Source organism: Mobula birostris, chromosome 2 (genome assembly GCF_030028105.1).
Source record: "Mobula birostris isolate sMobBir1 chromosome 2, sMobBir1.hap1, whole genome shotgun sequence".
Lineage (NCBI taxonomy): Eukaryota > Metazoa > Chordata > Chondrichthyes > Myliobatiformes > Myliobatidae > Mobula > Mobula birostris.
Genome location: NC_092371.1, coordinates 60,001,703 through 60,027,081, shown reverse-complemented (window position 1 = coordinate 60,027,081; position 25,379 = coordinate 60,001,703).

Genomic DNA, 25,379 nt, shown 5'->3' with positions numbered 1-25,379 from the left:
TAAGAAAGAGGATGTGCTGGAGCTTTTGGAAAGCATCAAGTTGGATAAGTTGCCGGGACCGGAGGAGATGTACCCCAGGCAACTGTGGAAGGCGAGGGTGGAGATTGCTGAGCCTCTGGCGATGATCTTTGCATCATCAGTGGGGATGGGAGAGGTTCCGGAGGATTGGAGTGTTGCAGATGTTGTTCCATTATTCGAGAAAGGGAGTAGAGATAGCCCAGGAAATTATAGGCCAGTGAGTCTTACTTCAGTGGTTGCTAAGTTGATGGAGAAGACCCTGAGAGGCAGGATTTATGAACATTTGGAGAGTCATAATATGATTAGGAATAGTCAGCATGGCTTTGCCTTATGAGCCTGATTGAATTTTTTTGAGGATGTGACTAAACACATTGATGAAGGTAGAGCTGTAGATGTAGTGTATATGGATTTTAGCAAGGTATTTGATAAGGTACCCCATGCAACGCTTATTGAGAAAGTAAGGAGGCATGGGACATTGCTTTGTGGATCCAGAACTGGCTTGCCCACAGAAGGCAAAGAGCAGTGGCCGGTAACCAGTGGTGTGCCTCAGGGATCTGTTCTGGGACCCCTACTCTTGGTGATTTTTATAAATGACCTGGATGAGGAAGTGGAGGGATGGGTTAGTAAATTTGCTGATGACACAAAGGTTGGGGGTGTTGTGGACAGTGTGGAGGGCTGTCAGAGGTTACAATGGGACATTGATATGATGCAAAACTGGGCTGAGAAGTGGCAGATGGATTTCAACCCAGATAAGTGTGAGGTGGTTAATTTTGGTAGGTCAAATATGATGGCACAATATACTATTAATGTAAGACTCTTGGCAGTGTGGAGGATCAGAGGGATCTTACGGGTCTGAGTCTATAGGACACTCAAAGCTGCTACGCAGGTTGACTCTGTGGTTAAGAAGGTATACGGAGCATTGGCCTTCATCAATCATGGTATTGAGTACAAGAGCCAAGAGGTAATGTTGTAGCTATATAGGACCCTGGTCAGACCCCACTTGGAGCATAGTGCTCAATTCTGATCGCCTCACTACAAGAAGGATGTGGAAACCATAGAAAGGGTGCAGAGGAGATTTACAAGGATGTAGCCTGGAATGGGGAGCATGCCTCATGAGAATAGGTTGCATGAACTCGGCCTTTTCTCCTTGGAGCAATGGAGGATGAGAGGTGACCTGAGTCGCAGTTTTCTTGCAGACTGCATCAGGTTTTCCTCAAGGATTTCCCGTCATTTGCTGCGTTCATTTTACCCTCTACCTTCACAAGCCTTCCAAGGCCTGCTGCAGTGAAGCATTGACACAGCATGATGCAGCCACCACCATGCTTCACGGTAGGCATAGTATGTTTTTTCGATGATGTACGGTGTTTGGCTTATGCCAAACATAGAACTTAGTCTGATGGCCAAAAGGCTCAATTTTGGTTTCATCAGACAATAGAACCTTCTTCCAGCTGACTTCAGAGTCTCCCATATGCCTTCTGGCAAACTCTAGCCAAGATTTCATATGAGATTTTTCTCCAACAGTGACTTTCTCTTTACCACTCTCCCTTAAAACTGTGACTGATGAAGCATCTGGACAACAGTTGTTATATGCGCAGTCTCTCCCATTTCAGCTACTGAAGCTTGCAACTCCTCCACAGAATTGTGATAGGTCTCTTGCTGACCTCCCTCACTACTCTCCTTCTTGCATGGTCACTTAGTTTCAAAGGACTGCCTACTCTCAGCAGATTTATAGCTGTGCCATATTTTTTTCCATTTCTTGATGATTGACTTAACTGTACTCCAAGGGATATTCAGTGACTTGGAAATTTTCTTGTATCCATCTCCTGACTTATGCTTTTCAATAACCTTTTCACAGAGTTGCTTGAAGCGTTCTTTAGTCTCCATGGTGTCATTTTTGCCAGGATGCTGACTCACTGGCAGTTGGACCTTCCAGATACAAATCTATTTTTACTACAATCATTTGAAACACCCTGTCTGTACACAAGTGATCTGCATTTAACTAATTGTATATCTTCTAAAACCAATTGGCTGCACCAGTGATGATTTGGTGTTTCATATTAAAGGGGGGAAATACTTATGCAATCAGTTATTTAATGTTTTACATCTGTAATTAAATTAGATCACTTTATAGAGAGCTGTTTACACTTTGACACTTTTTCTGTTGGTCCATATCAAAAAAGAGCCAAATTAAATCTTCTGTGATTCAACGTTGGAAAACAGTAAAACATGAAATCTTCCAAGGGGATGAATACTTCTTATAGGCACTGTAGTTCGTAAAGTGGCAGTTCAGAAACTAAAACAACAGGAATTCTGCAGATGCTGGAAATTTAAGCAACACTCATAAAAGTTGCTGGTGAACGCAGCAGGCCAGGCAGCATCTCTAGGAAGAGGTGCAGTCGACGTTTCAGGCCGAAACCCTTTGTCAGGACTGATACCTTTCCTTATTGTGTTTGACTCTGAACTATTCTTGAAAGTACGTTTGTAGTAAAATTGGTAGTGAAGGAAATTCTTTTATCTGTGCCTGATTCATACATGCAAAGTCAGCCTTAACTTTAGAGCCATAATTTAAAATTAACTTCAACAGTAAATATGTTTTTCCCCAAGATCCTAATTACTGAACTAATTGTAGCACAGCTGAATAAACATTATTTATATTTTCCATTTGTTACATACCTCCCGAGTATCGTGTGACTGTCTTATGAGTGTGATGTAATGGTCTTGTGGAGGACACATGATGTAATTTTCCCACCAGTGTGAGGTCACGTGATGATGTGTTCACCACAGGTATAAAAGGGAGACCCCTGTGGTGACGCAATTAGTTTTTCCAGTTGAGTTTTAAGTTTAGTTTGTTAATTAATTCGTCAGATACTCCGTTATGCTGCGTATTGGTCTTATGACACAGTTTCGTTTTAAAGTGGAGTTCTACTTTCTATTGTAAGTAGTATTGGAGAGTGAAGACCTTACTAAAGTACAGGAACTCGCAGAGTCGAGTAAAGCTGATATCGTTCGGCAATTTTAGAGAGGATCGAAATTTATTGAATCTTCGTTCAAGAAATAGTGACCTGCATTTTGAGATATCCTCTGCTAAAGCAGGAAGGATTGCGCAGTGTCTGTTCTTCAGAGGAAAAGGTCAGTTCCTTTAAACCGTTTTATTTCCGTCGTCGTGAATCCTACAGACAAGGCAGGTTCCGGCTGGGATCAGCAGTAACGTCACGTCTTCGAGGAATACTCTACTTCAAGAAAGTCTCTCCTAATTGACTGTATAAATCTCTTGGACCTTCGAATTTACTGTTCTAAGAACTGTGTTCAAATTTACCACTTTAAGAACTGTTTTCGCATTTACCCTTTGAAGAACTGTTCCAGAGTTGCCATGTAGCAGTTATTTTCCAGTTAAGTTAGTTTTTTAAATACATTTTGCTATTTTTGAGCAGAATTTAATAAATGTTTGTTGGTTTTTATAAAACCTGACTCAATTCTATATTCATTGTTGCCGGTCAAGTGACACATTCCATAGGCAGCTTCAAAGAGGGAAAACTCCAGTAAGTGAACATAAATCTCCATAACCTTATTGATGGAATTGCTTTGGTCAGAAGCTCTCATCCGCACTGGAGTGCTGAGGAACTGTTATAGAAATAGTTTAACTATGTTTCAAAGGCAAAAGTGTAGTGTGTTTAATACTCCAACACTTTAAATTACTACATGACCATTATTTCCTATTTAATTGAGACCAGGATCATCTTGGATGCATTTTACAATCAAAATACAGTACTGTGCAAAAGTCAGTGTCTGTCTCTGTCTCTCTCTCTCTCCATAATGATACATCAATGCCTAGGAATGGAAAAGGCTACAGAAGGTGGTGAAAGAAGCCCAATTTGTTACAGGAAAAGCCCTCTCAACCATTGAGTACATGTATAGGGCACCATCCATATGCTCTCTTATTGCTATGCAGTAAGAACTGAAGACTTAGGACTCACACCACTAGGCTCAGGAGCAACTATTACCTTACAACCATCAGTGCCCTGAATAAGCATGGATGACTTCACTGACCCCAACTCTGGACTGATGTTACGACGTAAAGACTCACTTTCAAGGATTATTTTGCAACTTGTGTTCTCTGTATTACTTTTTCATTTGCACAGTTTATCATTTTTTTTGTGGATTCTAATGTATTTCTTTATTTTCCCTGTAAATGCCTGCAAGACAATGAATCAGAGACACGGGTTGAAACCTGCAGAATTTAAATTCACTTAATCAACTAAATAAATTTAAAATAGAAAGCTAGTTTTGATACTTACTGACAATGGATTTTCATAACAACCTGTTTCTGATGAACTTGGAGAAAGGAATGTGCAGTTCCCACATGGTCTTTGGCTCTAAACCATAGTTTAACTTCTGTCCTCTGAAATGGTCGAGTAAGACATATCATTGCTAGAAATATGCTTAACACTGATCTTTTCAAGGACAAACATAGATGGACAATAAAAAAACATGAACACGTTAAACTGTCATGCTACAACACATACAAATTGCTGGAGGAACTCAACTGGTCAGGTGGAATCTATGGAGAAAACTGAATAATCGACTCTTCATGTCAGGACCTTTCATTAGGACTGGAAAAGAAAGGGACACAAGCCAAAGTTCAAAAGTTTAAAGTCCGAAGTACATTTATTATCAAAGTATGTATATAATATACAACCTTGAGATTCATCTCCTTATAGACAACCACAAAACAAAGAAACCCAATAGAACCCATTAAAAAAGACTACCAAACACTTAATGTGCAAAAAAAACAACAAATCATGCAAATAATAAAAAGTAAGCAAATGACATTCAAACTAAAGTTCATGAAAGTGAGTCCACAGCCACGAAGCCAGTCACAGCTGATCCAGGAACCCATTAGTTGCAGGGCACAGGCTTAGTTCAGTACAGAGATAAGTAAACCTCAGAGCTGTAAGCTGAACACTGGCCCAATCCTCACCTCCAGCCCTAACACCCTGGCCTGGCACTTAAATTGGCCAAACATCCTTGTTCTTGGACCCAAGCTGTGCCACTTCAATATGCTCATGGGCCCAAGACCCACCGCCTCGATTTGTCCTGCACTCGACCTTTCCAATCTGGCCTGGCACTTAAATCTGACAAACACTGGTTTATTCCTCACTCCCTGGCCTGAGCCCCACCATCTCAATTCTACCTCACCTTAGTTCTGCTACTTAGAATCAGCTCCAATTCTGCTCCAGCAATAGCCATACATTGTCCTGTTTCCCACTCTCGGGTCTGAGCCCCACTGCCTTGATTCAGCCCGTACAACCTTCGAATCTAGCTCACAGCGCAAAATTGCCAGATCAGACAGGCGGTTCAAAAGCTCACCTTCAAAAGGGTATTGATTGCAGTGATTGATTTCCAGAAAAAAAGTGTGATTAATAAAGTAGATAGTAGTTTTGTTTGCTGCCAGTAAGTTGTCACTGTGTTTCACCAACACCATCTTAAATTGGGCAAAAGAGTAGAGAAACATGGAAACATTGAAAAAAGGTGCAGGAGTAGGCCATTCGGCCCTTCGAGCTGGCACCACCATACAGTATGATCATGGCTGATCATCCAACTCAGAACCCTGTATCTGCCTTCTCTCCATACCCCCTGATCCCTTTAGCCACAAGGGCCATATCTTACTCCTTCTTAAATATAGCCAATGAACTGGCCTCAACTGTTTCCTGTGGCAGAGAATTCCACAGATTCACCACTCTCTGTGTGAAGAGGTTTTTTTCTCTTCTCGGTCCTAAAAGGCTTCCTCTTTATCCTCAAACTGTGACCCCTCGTTCTGGACTTCCCCAACATCGGGAACAATCTTCCTGCATCTAGCCTGTCCAACCCCTTTAGAATTTTATATGTTTCAATAAGATCCCCCCTCAACCTTCTAAATTCCAGCAAGTATAAGCCTAGTCGATCCAGTCTTTCATTATATGAAAGTCCTGCCATCCCGGGAATCAACCTAGTGAACCTTCTTTTTACTCCCTCTATGGCAAGAATGTCTTTCCTCAGATTACGGGGACCAAAACTGCACACAATACTCCAGGTGTGGTCTCACCAAGGCCTTGTACAACTGCAGTAGTACCTCCCTGCTCCTGTACTCGAATCCTCTTGCTATGAATGCCAGCATACCATTCGCCTTTTTCATTGCTTGCTGTACCTGCATGCCCACTTTCAATGACTGGTGCATAATGACACCCAGGTCTCGTTGCTCCTCCCCTTTTCCTAATCGGTCACCATTCAGATAATAATCTGCTTTCCTGTTTTTGCCACCAAAGTGGATAACCTCACATTTATCTACATTAAATTGCATCTGCCATGAATTTGCCCACTCACTTAACCTATCCAAGTCACCCTGCATCTTCTTAGCATCCTCCTCACAGCCAGCACTGCGGCCCAGCTTCGTGTCATCGGCAAACTTGGAGATGCTGCATTTAATTCCCTCATCCAAGTCATTAATATATATTGTAAACAACTGGGGTCCCAGCACTGAGCCTTGCGGTACCCCACTAGTCACTGCCTGCCATTCTGAAAAGGTCCCGTTTATTCCCACTCTATGCTTCCTGTCTGCCAACCAATTCTCTGTCCACATCAGTACCATACCCCCAATACCGTGTGCTTTAAGTTTGCACACTAATCTCCTGTGTGGGACCTTGTCAAAAGCCTTTTGAAAATCCAAATATACCACATCCACTGGTTCTCCCCTATCCACTCTACTAGTTACATCCTCAAAAAATTCTATGAGATTCGTCAGACATGATTTTCCTTTCACAAATCCATGCTGACTTTGTCCGATGATTTCACCACTTTCCAAATGTGCTGTTATCACATTTTTAGTAACTGACTCTAGCATTTTCCCCACCACCGATGTTAGGCTAACTGGTCTATAATTCCCCGGTTTCTCTCTCACTCCTTTTTTAAAAAGCGGTGTTACATTAGCCACCCTCTAATCCTCAGGAACTAATCCAGAATCTAAAGAGTTTTGAAAAATTATCACTAATGTATCCACTATTTCTTGGGCTACTTCCTTAAGCACTCTGGGAAGCAGAACATCTGGCCCTGGGGATTTATCTACCTTTAATCCCTTCAATTTACCTAACACCCCTTCCCTAGTAACATGTATTTCCCTCAGTTCCTCCATCTCACGAGACCCTCTGTCCCCTACTACTTCCGGAAGATTATTTATGTCCTCCTTAGTGAAGACAGAACCAAAGTAGTTATTCAGTTGGTCTGCCATGTCCTTGTTCCCCATGATCAATTCATCTGTTTCTGACTGTAAGGGACCTACATTTGTCTTAACCAATCTTTTTTTTTTCACATATCTATAAAAGCTTTTACAGTCAGTTTTTATGTTCCCTGCCAGTTTTCTCTCATGATCTTGTTTCCCTTTCCTAATTAAGCCCTTTGTCCTCCTCTGCTGGACTCTGAATTTCTCCCAGTCCTCAGGCAAGCCGCTTTTTCTGGCTAATTTGTATGCTTCTTCTTTGGAATTGATACTATCCCTAATTTCCCTCATCAGCCACGGGTGCACTACCTTCCCTGATTTATTCTTTTGCCAAACTGGGATGAACAATTGTTGTAGTTCATCCATGCGATCTTTAAATGCTTTCCATTGCATATCCACCGTCAACCCTTTAAGTATCATTTACCAGTCTATCTTAGCTAATTCACATCTCATACCTCCAAAGTTACCCTTCTTTAAGTTCAGAACCTTTGTTTCTGAATTAACTATGTCACTCTCCATCTTAATGAAGAATTCCACCATATTATGGTCACTGTTACCCAAGGGGCCTCTCATGACAAGATTGCTAATCAACCCTTCCTCATTGCTCAATACCCAGTCTAGAATGGCCTGCTCTCTAGTTGGTTCCTCGACATGTTGGTTCAGAAAACCATCCCGCATGCATTCCAAGAAATCCTCTTCCTCAGCACCCTTACCAATTTGGTTCACCCAATCTATATTTAGATTGAAGTCACCCATTATAACTGCTGTTCTTTTATTGCATGCATTTCTAATTTCCTGGTTAATGCCATCCCCAACCTCACTACTACTGTTAGAGGGAAGAGAGGAGCAGAAGGTGAAGGTAAATCGTCATGATTGATTTATTGGGTTTACCATTATAAAAATTCTGTTCCCAATTATTTCCTGTTTTCTTGATTTGGTATTTTTAGATTATTATTCTAATTACTTTCTCTTCAAAGTCAAAAACTGAAGAATCTGGAAATCTGAAATAAAGGATAGAACATGATGAAGATATACAACAGGTCAGGCAGCCTCTGTGGATGGAGAAATAAAGTTAATGTTTCAGATCAGTGACCTTAAAGGTTCTAATGACATTTGTTTATTTCAAATTTAACTAAATAAGTGACTTTACTTTATGAACAATTTAATTTCAAATTAAACAAATTATATGTCTAATAACATTGGACAACATTCTTTTTCAAAAGTGTTGTTTCCTCAGAAATTCTGTTTTGTTTATGATAGACCACTTGAAGCTGAACACAAATACAATTCCAGACTACATGTATCACTTAGGAATTTGGAGAAACAAAAATTAACTTTTATTGAATATAATGCATTTAATTGCATAATGGTGCTGATACCTTGCAATAGTTCAACCAAGCCAAGAATGTTTTATTGATGATTTTCATCTGTACTCAGTGTCTGAAGCTTCTCACTTAGGTATCCAACAATATATCAGCCAGCATTGATGGATTCCAGTTGCCCTGATACAGTTTCTCCATGATCACCATGTCCTGGTGAAACCTTTCGCCATGCTCATCACTGACAGCGCCAAGATTTGCAGGGAAGAAGTCTAACTGGGAATGCAGAAAATGAATCTTAAGTGACATGTTGCATTTCATGGTTTTCTATGTTTGAAGCATGTTGTCAACCAGCTGTACATAATTGGTGCACTGTAGATGCCAAGAAAATTTCAGCAACATCCTCGAATGCCTTCCATACGATTGCCTCTGGTCTCACTAGAAGTTCTTCAAATTGCCTGTCGTTTATCACCTGTTTGATTTGTGGACCAACAAAAATGCCTTCCTTCATCTTGAGGATTTCAAAAAGATAGTGCATGATAGGGAAATTTCATGGTGATTTTCCTGATCAGCAGCCCAAAATCCATAAGATACAGCCAAAAGTATTCAGGAAGCAAAATCGTTGTTGTCCAGTGTAACCAGAGATAATTTAATGGCCACGAACTGGAACCTTACCCAACCTCAATCCTTAATTCTGACTTTCTATTCAGTTGTTTGATCTTAGTATTCAATATTCAATATTCTTAAATGGATGCACATCTAAATTATTACTTTATTCCAATATCATATATGTGGAATGTACCGAGCATTGTTGCCCTGAATACCAAAGCAATTAATGTGCTGAAGTGTTCATTTTTCATAAATAAATGGAAATAATGAACGTATTTAGTTCTCTATCTCCCAATCAGAGCCAATGCTGCTCCTTTTAAGCAATTCAACATGGATCTCAGAGTTTGGAAGGTTTAGAAATATATTTAAATGTGATAGAGATTTAATGAAAGCTTTATTAAAGATAGACATGGTTCATTTAATGCCAAGCAGATTCTAATTATATTCTTGCTGGTTCTTAATTATTTTTCATTTACCAGATGGTTACCAAACTGAAAATTAATACCTCTGAGCATGAGTGTGAAATAAGAACGACACCAGTGGGAAGTTCCACCAGTAAGAGACACTGAATAATTCCGTGGTATTTTGGCAAACAGTTGACAGGATTGTTTAACATTTTCATGAATGTAGACACTGAGGAAGTGATATGTGCTCTACCAATCATTCGGATCAGCTGATTAATTTTGGAGAATTAAATAGGTTACAGTGCTAAATAAATGCGGTTTTTAGTGCCACTGATAATCACGTCAGAAGCAGCAATAATAATAACACAACTTACATTTGTTGGCTCCCTCAGGTAAAGGAGCTAAAATTGGATTTACATGTTCTCTCTTTCAATATCATAAATGCAGTTTCAAATTTAATATTATATTACAATGATTATAAAGTACTGTACATTTCAAGCCCTGCTTGGCTGATTTCATAAACTGCTGAGTGAAATCATGCTGACCAACGGGTAGTGGTTTCAGCGCCCACCGAGTCCAATAGCAGAGCTGAGGCTCCGAATAGAGTTAAGTGACATTCAACTCTGGTTTTAGTTTTTATTTAGAGTTGCAGCACAGTAACAGGTCCTTCCAGCCCAATGACCCTGCACCACTCAATTACACCGTACTAACTCATACGTCTTGGGAATGTGGAAGGAATCCAGAACACTCAGAGGCAACCCACATGGTCATGGGGAAAAAGTACAAACTCCTTACAGATAGTGGTGGAGTCGGTCATGGGTCACTGGCACTGTAATGGCATCACACTGTTTCCTGGAAGCTGTCAGATGAATGAGTAAGTATAGATACGTTTCAGGCTTTTAAATTAATTATTAGTGTATCGATATGCTTTTTTAGGACTTCAATGTACTTGAATAATTTTTAAACATTTCTATCAGACTCATTTGAAAATGATTAAAGTCATCAAAAGCCAGCAAGATGTCTGTCACAATTTGGCAGAGGGATGGAAAGCTCTTTTGAAGAGCCAGTGCAGAGGTACTGAGATGAGTGCCTCTTTGTGTAGGCAGGTTATTATATTGTGGTAATTGCTTATTACATAATTTGCAATTGTTATTGGATTGGAAGGAGAGGGAATAATCTAACCTGTACATACATACAACCAAATAAAACAACGTTCCTCTGCACCACGGTACACCCATAAAACATATCACACAGTGCATAAAACAAAATATTACCATAATTAAGTTAATTAAATATAATTCAAAGCACACGTAGTGTGCAGCAGGTAAACAGTAAGCAGCACAGTAAACAGCTCACTGACTTAGTGATGAGACCTCGGTGGTGACAGGGTATTAATTAGTCTCACAGCCTGAGGGAAGAAGCTGTTACCCTGTCTGGCAATCCTCATCCTGATATTCCGGTACCTCCCTTCTGATGGTAGTGGGTCAAAGAGATTGTGGGATGGGTGGTAGGAATCTTCAACAATGCCTCGTGTCCTTCATAAACAATGCTCCAAGTAAATCTCACAAATAGTGGGTGGGGGAGGGAGGCCCTGTGATCAAATCTATGCCTTACACAGAGAAAACTCAAAACATTATATACCCTACATTAGGATATATATCCTAGGGTTTATATAGCAAATTCATATGCAAATTTTATTCCAATTCATTATATTTTTAAGTAATTTGCATGTGAATAAATGAAATGCATGTAATAATCAGGAAGCATAACCCTCAATTAAAGAGGCTAATTTGCCTGTATAAGCTACAATAAGAGGAAGGATTTCTCTCTGACTTGTATCAACTGTGACAAAGTTGTGGGAACCCATAACCAGATACCAAACCTACTTTCTACTGAAAGAGATTGATACATAGAATGAGGTAGGCTCAAATGGAGTCATTAAAATGGTGTCATACCACACATTTTACACGATCAACTCATTGCTAACAGCTCCAGGTGTCAAGTAATGCAGTATTGCCAGGTGATGGAACATGTTAAAACAATGTTTTTTTAAGTACATTGTTCTAGAGGCCACCAGTAAATAAAGATAGGTAGGGAGATGTATTACAAGGGTAGCACCAACCAACTATAAAAGGATGAAGCGAGGTGAAGTGAGGAGGGAATAAAGGTGGGATGAAATTGGAAAATGTGATGTTATATTATCTTTGATAGGAAGAATGGAAAAGCAGTTTTTAAATGATGTGAAAGTAACCGTTGGCATTCAGTAAGATTAGGCACTCTCCATAAATCAGATTGGGAAGTTAGCAGGAAGGTATCGCAAATAATTGAGAAAATTATTGTCCTTCTTAATTAAGAAAATATATACCAGCATTGAAGGCAGTCCAGAATAGGTTCACTAAGCTAACTCCAAGAACAAGAGGGTTGCTCTTTCACAAGTGGCTGAAGAAAACTCAAAACATTATATACCCTACATTAGGATATATATCCTAGGGTCTTTATTCTTTGGAATTTGGAAGAAAGTGATCTTACTGAAACACATAAGATCCAAAGGACATTACATTGGATTGTCATAAGTTAGTTGTTTGTTTGCTTGTTTATTTTTTTTGTACGCAGAGAGCAGTGGGTGTATGGAATGCCCTGCCATTGGTGGTGATAGAGGCAGATATTTCGGGACTTTTATAAGCTCTTAGATAGGCAAATGGATGATAAGAAAATGGAGGGCTATATGAGAGGAAAGGGTTAGATTGATCTTAGAGAAGGTTATTAGGTCGGCACAATGTCATGGTCTGAAGGGCCAGTACTGTTCTATGTTCTCTATTCAAAGCCGGCGTGACACAGCCAAAACTGAGATAGTTCCACAGATGGGAAGAGTCCAAAACAAGGGGACTGAGGATTGTAGAAAAATCTTCTCACAGAGGGTTGTGAATCTCTGAAATCCTCAGTATAGGACGACTGTGGAGTCTAGACCACTGGAGACATTTAATAGAGGTAACTAAATAAGGAATTTAGACCAAGGTATAGAAGAGGAGATGAAACTCAGGCAAGTCAGCACTAATCATATTGAAAGGTAGTATGGCTTGATGGGCCAGGCAGCCTCGAGCTGCTATTAATTCCCTGTCTATTCCTGCTGATTACGAATATTTATTATAAAGAAGAGGATAGTGAATAAAAGTAAAAAAAAATTGCTGCAATCATCCAAGATTTTAATAAGATTATAAGTGGAGTACAGTGTATAGTTCTGATTGTCTTATTTGGAATGTTATATTTGCTGTGAAATCAATGACAGGTGTCTCCAAACCAATGCCCAGATGGAAGTATTGTTTTATCAGGAATGGTTAAACAAATTAGGACTATTTTCTTGGAGTTTGGATGAATGAGAAGAAAAATTTTTTAAGGGGATTTGACAAAGTAGAGGACAAGAAACAATAAAAGGCCATAATGAGGGAATGCATCCGGCTGTTCCAGATGAATGTATTAACACAGTCCTGAACAACTGCCAGTCTTTTGTACAAAAAGTTTTATATTTATAAGCAGCTCTTTACAAATATTACCTTTAATTTCTGAGAAATCCTCCTTAACAGTTTCCTTATGTGGTCCATGATAAAATTTAAGAAAATAAATTTGCGCAAAATGTGTAGTCTACTCAGGGCAGACTAGCAATCCCCCTCAAAAACCACTACTTGAGCTTTCCTATTTCACTTAGCATTTGTAAAAATAGAAATTGGGCATCAAAAAAACAAAAGTGCAGTCATATCTTACAAAATTTCCTTTTGGTATACTTTACCTATATATAGATAGATAGGTAGATTTAATTAACACTCCCTTTGTTAGAAAGCTCAGGAATTCACTTTCAGAGGCTAGTGCACTAGTAAATCTGGTTCATGATACAAATGATTTTGCAGGCTTTAAGGCAATGCAAAAATTGTAGACTCTTCGGGTTACCTTTTGAACACAAAGTCCTAATATGTTCGGAAATAACTCAGAAATACGTTTTCTATGTTATGAAAGTTCTCTGTGACTGCAGTTCATTTGTAAATTTGCTGTAAAATCCTCTATTACTTTTGCAAATCGTAGTACACTTTTTCAGGTATAGCAAAATATTTGATCAGAATGTCCAAACATCTTAAAAACAAAAGACTATTAATTAATCACAAAATATTCTACGTTGTTGTCAAATCTGTATATATTGTTCTAAAATTCTTTATTTAGTTATCATATTCCAGTTTATGTATCCTCAAAATATCTTGTAGAGTGTTATTCTGAAGCATGATAATGAAGTGTATCACTATTTCCCTCATTCAGATCAGGCAGAACGCCTGCATCTCATAGAAGAATGTGGAAATAGACAACATGTTTTTAATTAATTTTAAATTCTCAGGCTAAATCTGTATTGAATGGATGTGCTGAGCAGAGTGCCAGAAACTTGACTCATCACCATGGTAACCTCCTCACAGTGGTGGATAAGTGGGCACATCTAATATTTTATCCTGACTTAAAATGTTTACATCAGTGAAATGTTGCCATGGTGAAATATGGAATTGGACGAGGATGAGTGAGAGGTGGGCAGGGAAATTATGTGACTTAATTTGTGAAGTCAACAGGATCAACTGAACACATGCTTTAATAGAAATTTTAAAAATATGTAATTGAGATATTTGAAGGTGAATTGCTTTGCAGTGCTGCATGAGTGGTCATGAAGAAAGTAGATTACCCTTGAACTGATACTATTTCCCAGTCATCACAGGCTTGAGCAGCATCACTGAGGTGCAAAAGGTATCTTAAGGAGCCATCAGAGCTTTTAAGCATCTTCAAATCCCCTCCCCCAGCACCAAATGAATAAATCCCTTGCTTTCCATCACCATAACAACACACACACAAGTACCAACTGGCATGTGATCGCACCGCAGCAGTTATGTACAAAAATAACGCTGTTGAAAATGCAGAATATGCTCCTTTAATGCATTTCTTTGTGCCATTGTCCCTAAAAGATATTTGAACAAAACAGACAGGAGGATCTCAATGGTTTTCACACCAGTCTTCCTGTAACAATGATCTCCTTTTATCTGAAAGATAGATAAATGTAAAATGATCATTTTGCTTTAAGAACTTGTACAGGGAATTCATTCTGAATCATTGTAATTGCTGCTGGTCTTTCTGGGGCAGGTACATAAGCTGCCTTCTGAAGAGCAAGCTTAGATGCTGAGGGTATAACCACACCATTCACACATTTATATTCAGTGTTTGGGTGTTGCTGGTAACCTCAGAATGATTTTCCCTTTGAGAAGGTGGAAATAATCCATTTTAATAAATTGCCTAAGTGCTTCTGATGAAGGTACCCCACACAGCCGTTGACAAGGGGGTTTATGGAAATCCCTCCATGTTGCATCTGCCACTGTTTCTCTTCAACTTCATGTCACTGTTGTCATGGTATTCTGCCTTCAAATAGTCACACTGGACAGAACACCTTTGCTAGTCAGTACATGAATGGTGCAGCCAGTCTGCACAGTGTAGCTGATTTATGGGAAGACAGTTGAAAAGTAATTGCAGGTAAAGTGGTGCAGTTCCCAAGGACATATTCCCCAAGGACCCACAGAATTATCTGAGCACAAAACCTGGGCACTGCAATTCTCAGGCTTTAATTTGCCGTAAATCCACACTGTCCCTGTGTGCTTCAAGATAAATTTTCTCCTTTTTTTAAGTTTTTACTGCTGTTATTTTGAAGGATTTTGGTCTTGGTAGACAGCCTTAGATATATTGCTTCAAATTGAGTTTAGTTATCTGATCCCTTTAAAATTGTTAGTTACTGACTGTTATGCCGCTGGCGTTTAGGGCAGCAATAACGGTCCTCCATCACTGTCCTTGGCCAACTTCTCTATTGTGCACCAGGTGTGGTTTAGGGTCCTCATTCCTGTCTCTACTGTATGGCACCAGAATGTCTTTGGTATCCCTTTAATATAAGTTCAAAGTCAAAAGCTGTGAGATAATAATCAAACTATTCCAACGTTACGCCCTTCTCTACCTTTACATTGCTTAGTTCATGACCCTTCAAGTTGATTGGCTAAGGGAGTGGACAACCGCTTTTCCTGGGTATCGGCCTGAACGAGCAACTGTTTATTCCTCTCCATGGATGCTGCCTGGCTCACTGACTTCCTCTGGCATTTATTTATTTATTGATTGATTGATTGAGATACAGCATGGAATAGGCCCTTCTAACCCTTCAAGCCACATCCCCCAGCAACCCATTGATTTAATCCTAGCCTAATCACTGGACGATTTGCAATGACCAACTAGCCTATCAGCTGGTACATCTTTTGACTGTGGGAAGAAACCAGAGCACCTGAAGTAAACCCACATGGTCACAAGGAGAATGCACAAGCTCCTTACAGACAGCGTTGGGTGTGTTACTATGGAATTGCAGCATTTGCAGAATCTCATGTTCCAAACTTATGTATCTCACTGTACCACTAGCAGCTCGAACTTTTAGCAAGTTGCCACATGCCATCTTTACCACCTGAAAATCTGCTAAACTGTGATCAATAGTAAGTCAAGGGTCCCTTTAGGAGTAAATATAGCCGTCACGTTTGTACAATTGCATAGGAATGCATGTATGTTAACAAACTGCAGGTGAAATCATTTAATTTGACACTTGTGCAAGTCAGACCTTACTACTGGTATTGATGTCTAAATAGCTGGGAATATTAAACACATTCAGATTTATTAAGTGTTCATCAGTTAACAGGCTGAACCATTTGGAAAATGACAGCTGCTAAGCATGATAAGAACAGCTTGCGGCTTCAGCAGATGAAGTCCTTGCCATTACTGAATAACTAAACCACAGCCTAAAAAGTCTTTAAAGTATAATTGAGAAGCCCTCCAGCCTTCAATCCTCCATCAATATGCATAAAACTTAAAGCATTTAATTGTTCATTAAGTTCAAAACAGTGTAACACAGGTCCTGACTTTATTTGCTCCTGGCTGCGGTTAGTAATTATGCCATCAATTACACAAAAATAAAAGATCGAAAATTACTGTTAGAAATATTAATGGCCAGACATTCAAAGTGCATAATTCACATTCCATTATACCCTACTTTAATCCTAGTCAGCAGAAGCAAATTGGTTAATACTTTATCCAAATGATGCAACCTTTGGTCCTCAATAATACTAAATCCTACGATGTACATTTGTACATTTTGCAATAATATTCTGTTTGAGTGTCTACTGAAAGGCCTGATCATGCAATACAAGTACTAGCAGTACTTTGCTAAATCACCTGCATTTTTCCATGTAAGTGCTACTAAATTCAGGATTCCTCTCTGAGTGACAAAGTCATGAATACATTTCTTGATGCTACTCTGATTCTAATGTCAGAGTGAAAATGGTGACAATTCCCTGCACTTACATTAGGGAATCTCCCCACCGAACCTTTTCAAGATGCACAACACACAAAAAGAGCAAATCCATTTATTTGAATAAAGAGGAGCTCTTGCTAGGAAAAGAGGAGGCACAAGAGACTACAGAATCTGGACCAACAAGCAATCTGCTTGAGGAGGTCAATGGGCCAAGAAGCATCTGGGGGTGGGGAGGAATTTTTGACATTTTGGGTCAAAAGTGCAACAATCCTTTCCCCCACAGATGCTGTTTGACTTGTTGAGTTCCTCCAGCAGACTGTTGTATTAGATAAGCAAGTTTATTTTAAATTAATTTAGTGATTTTTAAAAAAAATGTTTACAACTTCTTAAGAGTTTTAGCATTGTTTTAATTTAAATCATCATTGATTTAACTTGATTAATAGTCATAAATTTTGAGCTTTCACAAACACGAAATGTTTTTGATTCATCTGACAGTCATCCATACAGGGCTGCTGATTTGGCTGGCTATCGAAGATGGTTTTTCTGATGCTTCATGAGTACAGCCTTTCTGTTCCCTGTATTAATGAAATAAGTCAGAAAATGGTCCTGCAGCCATGAACAATCTCACCGATGAAAATCAGGCCTGTTAGGAAGTGTGTTTTTTTTTACAGCTGCAAAGGCACAGAATACAAGTTTTCTCACAGGTCAGACTTAAGCATGTGGGTGTCAAAACAAGCAGCTAGTTCTGAAACACGAGGAAATCTGCAGATGCTGGAAATTCAAGCAACAGTAAGTTCTGACTGTTACTTACACAACTTTTAAACAAAACTCACTGAAGACAGGAGATTGAAGTTGAAGATTTTTGAAAAACGTCATTATGAAATCATAGTGATACAGCAACTCGAAACGCTGGCTCTTTATTCCTCTCCAAGGATACTGCCTGACATGCTGAGTTCCTCCAGCATTTTGCATTGTGTTACAAGTGATACAGCACTCAGGTTTTGTGATTCAGCAAGTTTTTTTGTAAGGCTCTCCGAGCAGGTCAGTCACTTGATCTTTCCCATAGCCTTTAAAAAAATACAACCTGTTTCCTACAAGAATACACAGGCAAAAATAAAATCTTAATCCTCTGCAAGGGCACTATTTGGTAAATTAACAACAAGGAATTTGATAGACTAAGTATAAGTGAAATTTCCAAGTTCAAAGTACATTTATTATCAAAGTATATATATGCATTATATAACCTTGAGATTCACCTCCATACAGGCAGCCACAAGACAAAAAAACCTAGAAGAACCCATAATAAAAAAAGACAGTCAAACACCCAATGAATAGAGAAAAAAAAACAAATAATACAAACAAAAATAAGCAAAAAGCATTCAGAACAGAAGTAAGTCCATAGACACAAAGCCCAGTATAGCCAGTGCAGGCCAGAGCCTCAGCCTCAGTTCAGTGCAGAGCTTGGAGCAGGCGGAGCAGGCCACAGCTTCAGTTCAGTGCAGAACTTAGACCAGGCGGAGCAGGCCATAGCTTTAGCCTCAGTTCAGTGAAGAGCTTGGAGCAGGCAGAGTAGGCCACAGCCTCAGCCTCAGTTCAGTGCAGAGCCTGTAGCAGTCACAGCAAGCCTCACCCTCAGCTGGCCCGACCCTCACCTCTGGAACTAACACCCTGCCTTTTCAATCTCAAAGAGTGGAGAATCTGTGGAATTTATTTCTTTAGCTTTCCCAGCACCTTTACTTCCTGAGAAAGCTAAAGAAATTTGGCCTGTCCCCTAAAACCCTCACTAATTTTTATAGATGCACCGTAGAAAGCATTCTTCTAGGGTGCATCACAGACATCCCACCTCTCCTGGAAGTTCCGGGAGTCTCCTGCATATTAATAGCGGCTCCCTGATGCCCGCAAATTATATACAATATCACGGAAATCAATTTTTTGAGAGCGAGTGAGCAAGAAAGAGAGAGAGAGAGAGAGAGAGAGAGAGAGCATGTGCGAGAGAGAGAGCAAGAGAGAACAAGTGCGAGAGAGAGAGAGAGAGAGAGCGACCACAAGAGAGATAGCACGTGAGAGAGACAGTGAGCGAGAGAGCGAGCGCAAAAGAGCAAGAGAGAGTGAGTGAGTGTGAGAGAGAGCAAGAGAGAGAGAGCGACCACGAGAGAGAGATCGAGCGTGAGAGAGAGCGAAAGCAAGCAAGCGAGAGAGAGCGCGAGAGAGAGATAAAGAGAGAGCGCATGCGAGAGAGAGAGCAAGAGAGCGCGTGTGAGAGAAAGAGAGAGAGAGAGAAAAATAGAGATCGAGAGCGCGCCATGGGAGAGTGTTCCAAAAAAAGAAAATATAAAACGTACGTCACCCCAGACTACACTAAAGTGTACCCCTGCCTAATAGGGGTCAAAAATAATGACAGTGTTGCTCGCTGCTGTTGGAGCAGTGCTGCCAGGATAATCAAGGACACGACCCACCCAGTCAACACACTTTTTGTCCCTCTTCCCTCCGGGAGAAGGCTCAGGAGCTTGAAGACTTGTACGGCCAGATTTGGGAACAGCTTCTTTCCAACTGCGAAAAGACTGCTGAACGGATCCTGACCCGGATCTGGGCCGTACCCTCCAAATATCCAGACCTGCTTCTCGGCTTTTTTTTGCACTACCTTACTTTCCATTTTCTATTTTCCATTTATGATTTATAATTTAATTTTTTAATATTTACTATCGATTTGTATTCCAGGGAGCGTGAAGCGCAGAATCAAATATCGTTGTGATGATTGTACGTTCTAGCATCAATTGTTTGGCAACAATAAAGCATAAAGTATACCACAGAGGGCTGTGAAGGACAAATCAAAGTGTGTTTTCAGATGAACTTTGATACGCTCTTGACTGATAAGTGGGTTAAGTGTTTTAGGGAGAAGGCAGGAGAATGGAGTTGAGAAAAAAAAAATCAGCAGTGCATACTCAATGGGACGAATAACCTAATTCTGCTCCTATATCATAATGATTTGGGTTCCTATTAATAAAAATTCAGAAGGTATAAATGAGGAAAATAAATTCACAAGATTAATTACATCCTTAGCTTCTCATTTGGAGTCATTACTTGCAGAGAGAATGGAAGGGAGAGAAACTTCTACCTGGAACTTTATCCCTGCCTTTATCAATACATCGTATTCTGCCTCTGATTTATTACACTGAATGATATACAATGAATTTTGAAAGCAAGGTGTATGGTACTATATAATGATCTACAACCAATAATGAAGTTCTAGCCAATATTTATTATTCTATGGAACCACAACACACTGTTCACTATCATATTGCATCTCACATTACAAAGCGTTTTTGTGACCTAGAAATTCTATATTTGCAAAAAACTAAATGGAACAGTGACAGATAACTGTTGACCCAAACCTCAATTCCAGCAGTTCTTCCAGGGTCAGACTTCTGGTATTAATTCTAATTCCCATGGATACCCCATTTCGTATGATCAATCGCCGTAGCACTTGTTACAGAATGATGGGTATGATAGAGTCAAAACAAAACTTTAATTGACAGAGGCACTGAAATCTTATTTCTTCCGTTGGCTACTTTAATCACATTTTCTTGATACACAATTTGATAAGTCTGTAACCAAGTCACATGTCAATTATTATATTTCTTATTTTTCTATTTGTACTTCATTGTATTAATAGAAAACATTTTTGATTTGCATTTTGACCAGAAAAAAAAATTTCAAAATGCATTTGAGCTTATGAAATGTTTGCGAGCAATGCCGCAAGAAATCTATGAGAAAACAATTAATTATATCAACATAGATCTCTCATTCATGTAGTTTAGTGGTAACACGTACACACAGATCAGTATTGGAACCTTTGATGGATTGTGTTGAAAGAAAAGATCGCCAGAGGTATTACCTAAACTGAAAGTAACAAGGATATTTGGTAATTTTCAATCATGGAAAATCATGGGGCATTTTAGCTCTGCATAAATATAATTTATATAAGAATGTAGGATGATGTCAAATTTATTAACTTTCAAAGGTCCAGAGCAATAGATCATTCAGTTAGAATATTCTCTGCAATTAGTAGACAGTGAAGCTTATAAGCACTCAGGTAATTTGCTTTAAATAAGATACATTCTGTAATTGCCATAAGAAATAAAATCAATAACATCAATATTTTCTAGCACCCGGTGCTAACCAGCAATCAGTGTTTCTGACCACTAAACTAATTAACTTGAGCAACGACAGAAGTACAAAATAAGCTCATTTTAATTCCTGTAGCCCGAGGTTTCTACATTAAAGAGCCTATTAATGAATAATAGTAGCTGCCCACAAGTGGAATAGTGCATGATATCTTGAACAATGTGTGCAATATGGAATTTCCAAAGCGAGTAAGCAGGCTTTCAAATAACCCGGCTTTATTAGCACAGATCATATCCATATTAATTTCAAAACACAATGTAATAAAGGTGGTCTACTTAAACCCAAACACAATAATAGTAGTGATTTAATTTCTCATCAGGTGGCAATCTGTGAGTTCTTTCTCAAAATGATTTATTAAATCCATTCCTCTCAGGAGCTGTTTTTTAAGTAAAACAACTGTTGCTCACATTAGGAACCTTAAGAAGTGGCAGTTAGACTTGAGTCTATCAATGCCTGGCTGCAACGGCTGCTTTGATAATAATCCCTCCCATTCGTCCAATAATTTCTTCACCGCACCCCCCCCCCCACCATGAGGCTGAAGGTACCTGTAGCATTAGGACAAGAACTGTTAAGATAGGTAATAGCTTCCTTCCCAGGTCATGAGACTACTGAACTTCTGGGCACCACCCAGGTTTCTTCACAATCCCAGTAGCATATACTGTTTACTCTTTGACTTGTGTCATAAATGCACCTTACTATTTGTAAATTTATATGTGGGATAGTATTACCATACGTGTTGAGTATGAGTTATACTTACTGTGTTGTGCACCTTGATCTACAGGAACATTGTTTCATTTGCCAGTAAACATGCATATGGTTGAATGACAGTAAATTTGAAGTTGAATCTGAAACTGATTTTCTGGCACCATTGTTGGAAGACTGATAGAATAAAGTCAATTTCCAGGAGCTATTTTCTGCTCTGTTTCAGACATTGATACCTCCTCCTACCTGGTGGTGTTGAATGCTTCATCTCACCACTCTAGTTCACTCACCTAGGATGCCAGTCACTGTGATGACACATAGGATGCCTTCCTTAGAGGACTAGCTGCCGAGGAGGACCACCGAGAAGCAGGACTTTACCAAGCAGCGAGCTTCAGCTTGAGGTCATCATTTGGCTGAATGTCTACTGACATAAATAGTGTAACTATAACACCCAGATCTCCTGCACCAAAAAAAAATGACAAACCTCATTCCCAGCTCTTGCAGTACCCATGCCTCATGCCCCCAACAACTCCACCAAAGTTCTTGTTTGCAAATCTCCAGGGTTTGCTTGGATGAGGACGACCATGTCAGGTACCCTTCTTGCCTTATTTCCAAATAGCCTATGAGATGTTTTGTTGCCTGGAAAGACCGGACAGGAGATGATGAAAATTGAACTGGAGGCCTGTTAGCCATTGCATATAATCCACATGATGAGATCTGAAATCAGAATGGGAAGATGCTGAAATAACATGAATTGAGGAAGGGGTAGTGGAAAGAGTTGCTGGCCTTGCAAATGCTGGTGTCTACGGGAATGAGAAAGAAAGGATTGCAAGTTGTCCTTATACATTGGAAAATGTGATGGATAGGAAGGATTGGCTGTGAATAAAGTGGACAATTGCAGGTGACGTTGGCACGGTTTGCTGAAGAGCTGCTCTCATCCTTGGGGTGATTTTCTGAGATCTTTTCCTTCCTCTCCCCCAACACTGAACTCAGTTCTCAGGGATAATGTTATCCACAAAATCTTGGGGTAGATATTAGAATACTTCCAGGCAGCCCTTGGAATCATCAACAACCAGTCACAAATTTGAATGCATCTGAATCCAACTATTGTTAAGCATCTCTGGGCTTTCTGATACTTTGGCTAGCTCCATCAGGGATTGTTTACTGTTTCTGCTGCTGTCTATGTTAAACTGCAGAAGTGGAGTATTCAATGACATGAAAAATGAAAGTGAGTTTACGTTCCTTACAGTTGGAAACTTGCAATAAAAAAGCACATTGAGTTTTAAATAAGAACTTATTTTGACTATGATTGAAATACATTGTACAATGCTGTACATCAGATTCTTGTAACCCTGTATATAGTACACCAAGTCACGTTGCAATTTTGATCTTGAATATTGTCATAAGAAGTTTCAAGGGCAGGTCATCAAACAAAACTTGTTACCAAACCAAACACGGAGATGTTTATTGGGCTGTCTGCAAGACATTAAGCATGGGAGTAAAGGGACAACATGGAGTGGCACGGTCGCAAATGATTAGTGTAACACTACTACAGTGCTAGCAACTGGGTTCAATTCCAGCTGTTGTCTGTAAGGAATGTGTGTATTCTCCCCATGACCACGTGGGTTTCCTTCAGGTACTACGGCTGCCTCCCATATTCCATGGACGTATGGGTCACATAGGTCAAATTAGGCAGTGTGGGCTCAGTGGGTCAGAAGGGCCCTTTACCATGCTGTATCTCTAAATTAAATTAAATTAAATTAAATTAAAACCGACTAAGAACAGAATAGTAGTGAATGGTTGATTTTCAGGAAACAGAAGTAGACAGTGGTATTCTCCTGAAATCCATTTTAAGATCACACTATGTTATTGTCTATTAATAAACTGGATCTGGGTAGAGAGGGTGTGATTTCCAAATTCCCAGATACAAAGCTAGAATTGAAGTAATTTTGGTCATATAATAGCAGACATGGGATGAATTAAATGGAGCAATTGTATGTAATACTCTGGTTAAGAAATGCAGTAGGCATTTAATTTTAGCAGTTTCCTGCAAAAGCAGTGTGTCCTGCTGGTAGAATGTTTTGGTTTTGGCCCTGCTGTTCAACTTAGGTATGTTGTGTCAGCCAATCAGGGCAGTGGGATCTGGAGAAGGTTCACAAGAGAATGGGGCAGAGAGGGATTTGTGATAGACAGTAGTCTGGTTTGGAGTCTTTTGACGGGAGCTGTGGAGCAGGACAGAACGTCGTGGGAAGTAGAGCCCCACTGCAAGAAGTGCTTCATGCAGATGAACGGCTTCAAGGAGGAAGGGTCAATACTCCTGAGAGAGAGCCAGTTTGTTCAAGATGGACTTTGAGGGAAGTTCGGACTGTGGTGGGTGCTTTCACACAGACTATGGGTTTGGTGCTGTAAGCAACAATTATACCCAGTTTTGGAAGAAACAAGCTCCAATGGTCATGTGCACTTTTAGACTGGTCTAACTGTAATGAATCCTTTTTTCTCCCCCTTATCTCTCTCCTTTCTTTTACTAACTGTTCAATAAAGCTAAAATTGGTAAATATCCTTTCTTTATAATTTTATGCGGTGTGCAATCTGTTATATCTTGCCGACCGATAATTGCGTAATGAGCAGTACTTACAAAGCATTCGCTCAAATCAAGGTTTCTTGAATCAGAGCATCACAACATTCCTGTTTGGTTGAACCCCAAATCATACCAACCCTAGACATATATGGTTTCTGAGAGGGGCCTTTTCACCACTGAGTAAATAGTATATACTGACCCTAGACGTATATAGTTTCTGAGAGGGGCCTTTTCACCACTATATAGTATATACTGACCCTAGACGTATATAGTTTCTGAGAGGGGCCTTTTCACCACTGAGTCACATGGCTGTTACAGAGTTAGCTAACGAACCAAGTTTGTACATGAGCTGGACGAGAGCGTTACATGTAAATATGGTGCAGAAACATAGAGAGATCTTGTATGTGTATATGTAAATAGTCAAAGTAACACAAACAAGAATCCACAAAAAAATAAGAGTAGGCCACTCTGCCCCTCATGCTGTTACCATTCAACATGCTGAGGAGTTTGTATGTCTAAATGAAATCATCCCTCAACGTTACAAACTCTAAAGAATATGGGTTCAATCTAGTTATTCTGACTTGGTAGGACAATCCTTTCATCCCAGTAATCAGCCTGATAAATCTCTTTAGAACTGTCTTCAATGGTATTATGGTCTCTTTTTGGTAAGGGGACCAAAACTGAGTGCAATACTCCAAATGCGGCATCACCATTACCCTGTACAATTTAAAGATTACTTGTCAAAAGTACGTCAAAACATACAGTGAAATGTGTCATTTGCATCAAATCAGATCAGCAAGGATTGTGCTGGGCAGCTCACAATTGTAGCCACGCTTCCGGTGCCAATATAATATGCTCGCAACTCACTAGTCCAGCCATATATCTATGGAATGTGGGTGGAAACTGGAGCACCTGGAGGAAATACAAATGGTCACAGGGAGAACATACAAACTCCTTACAGACA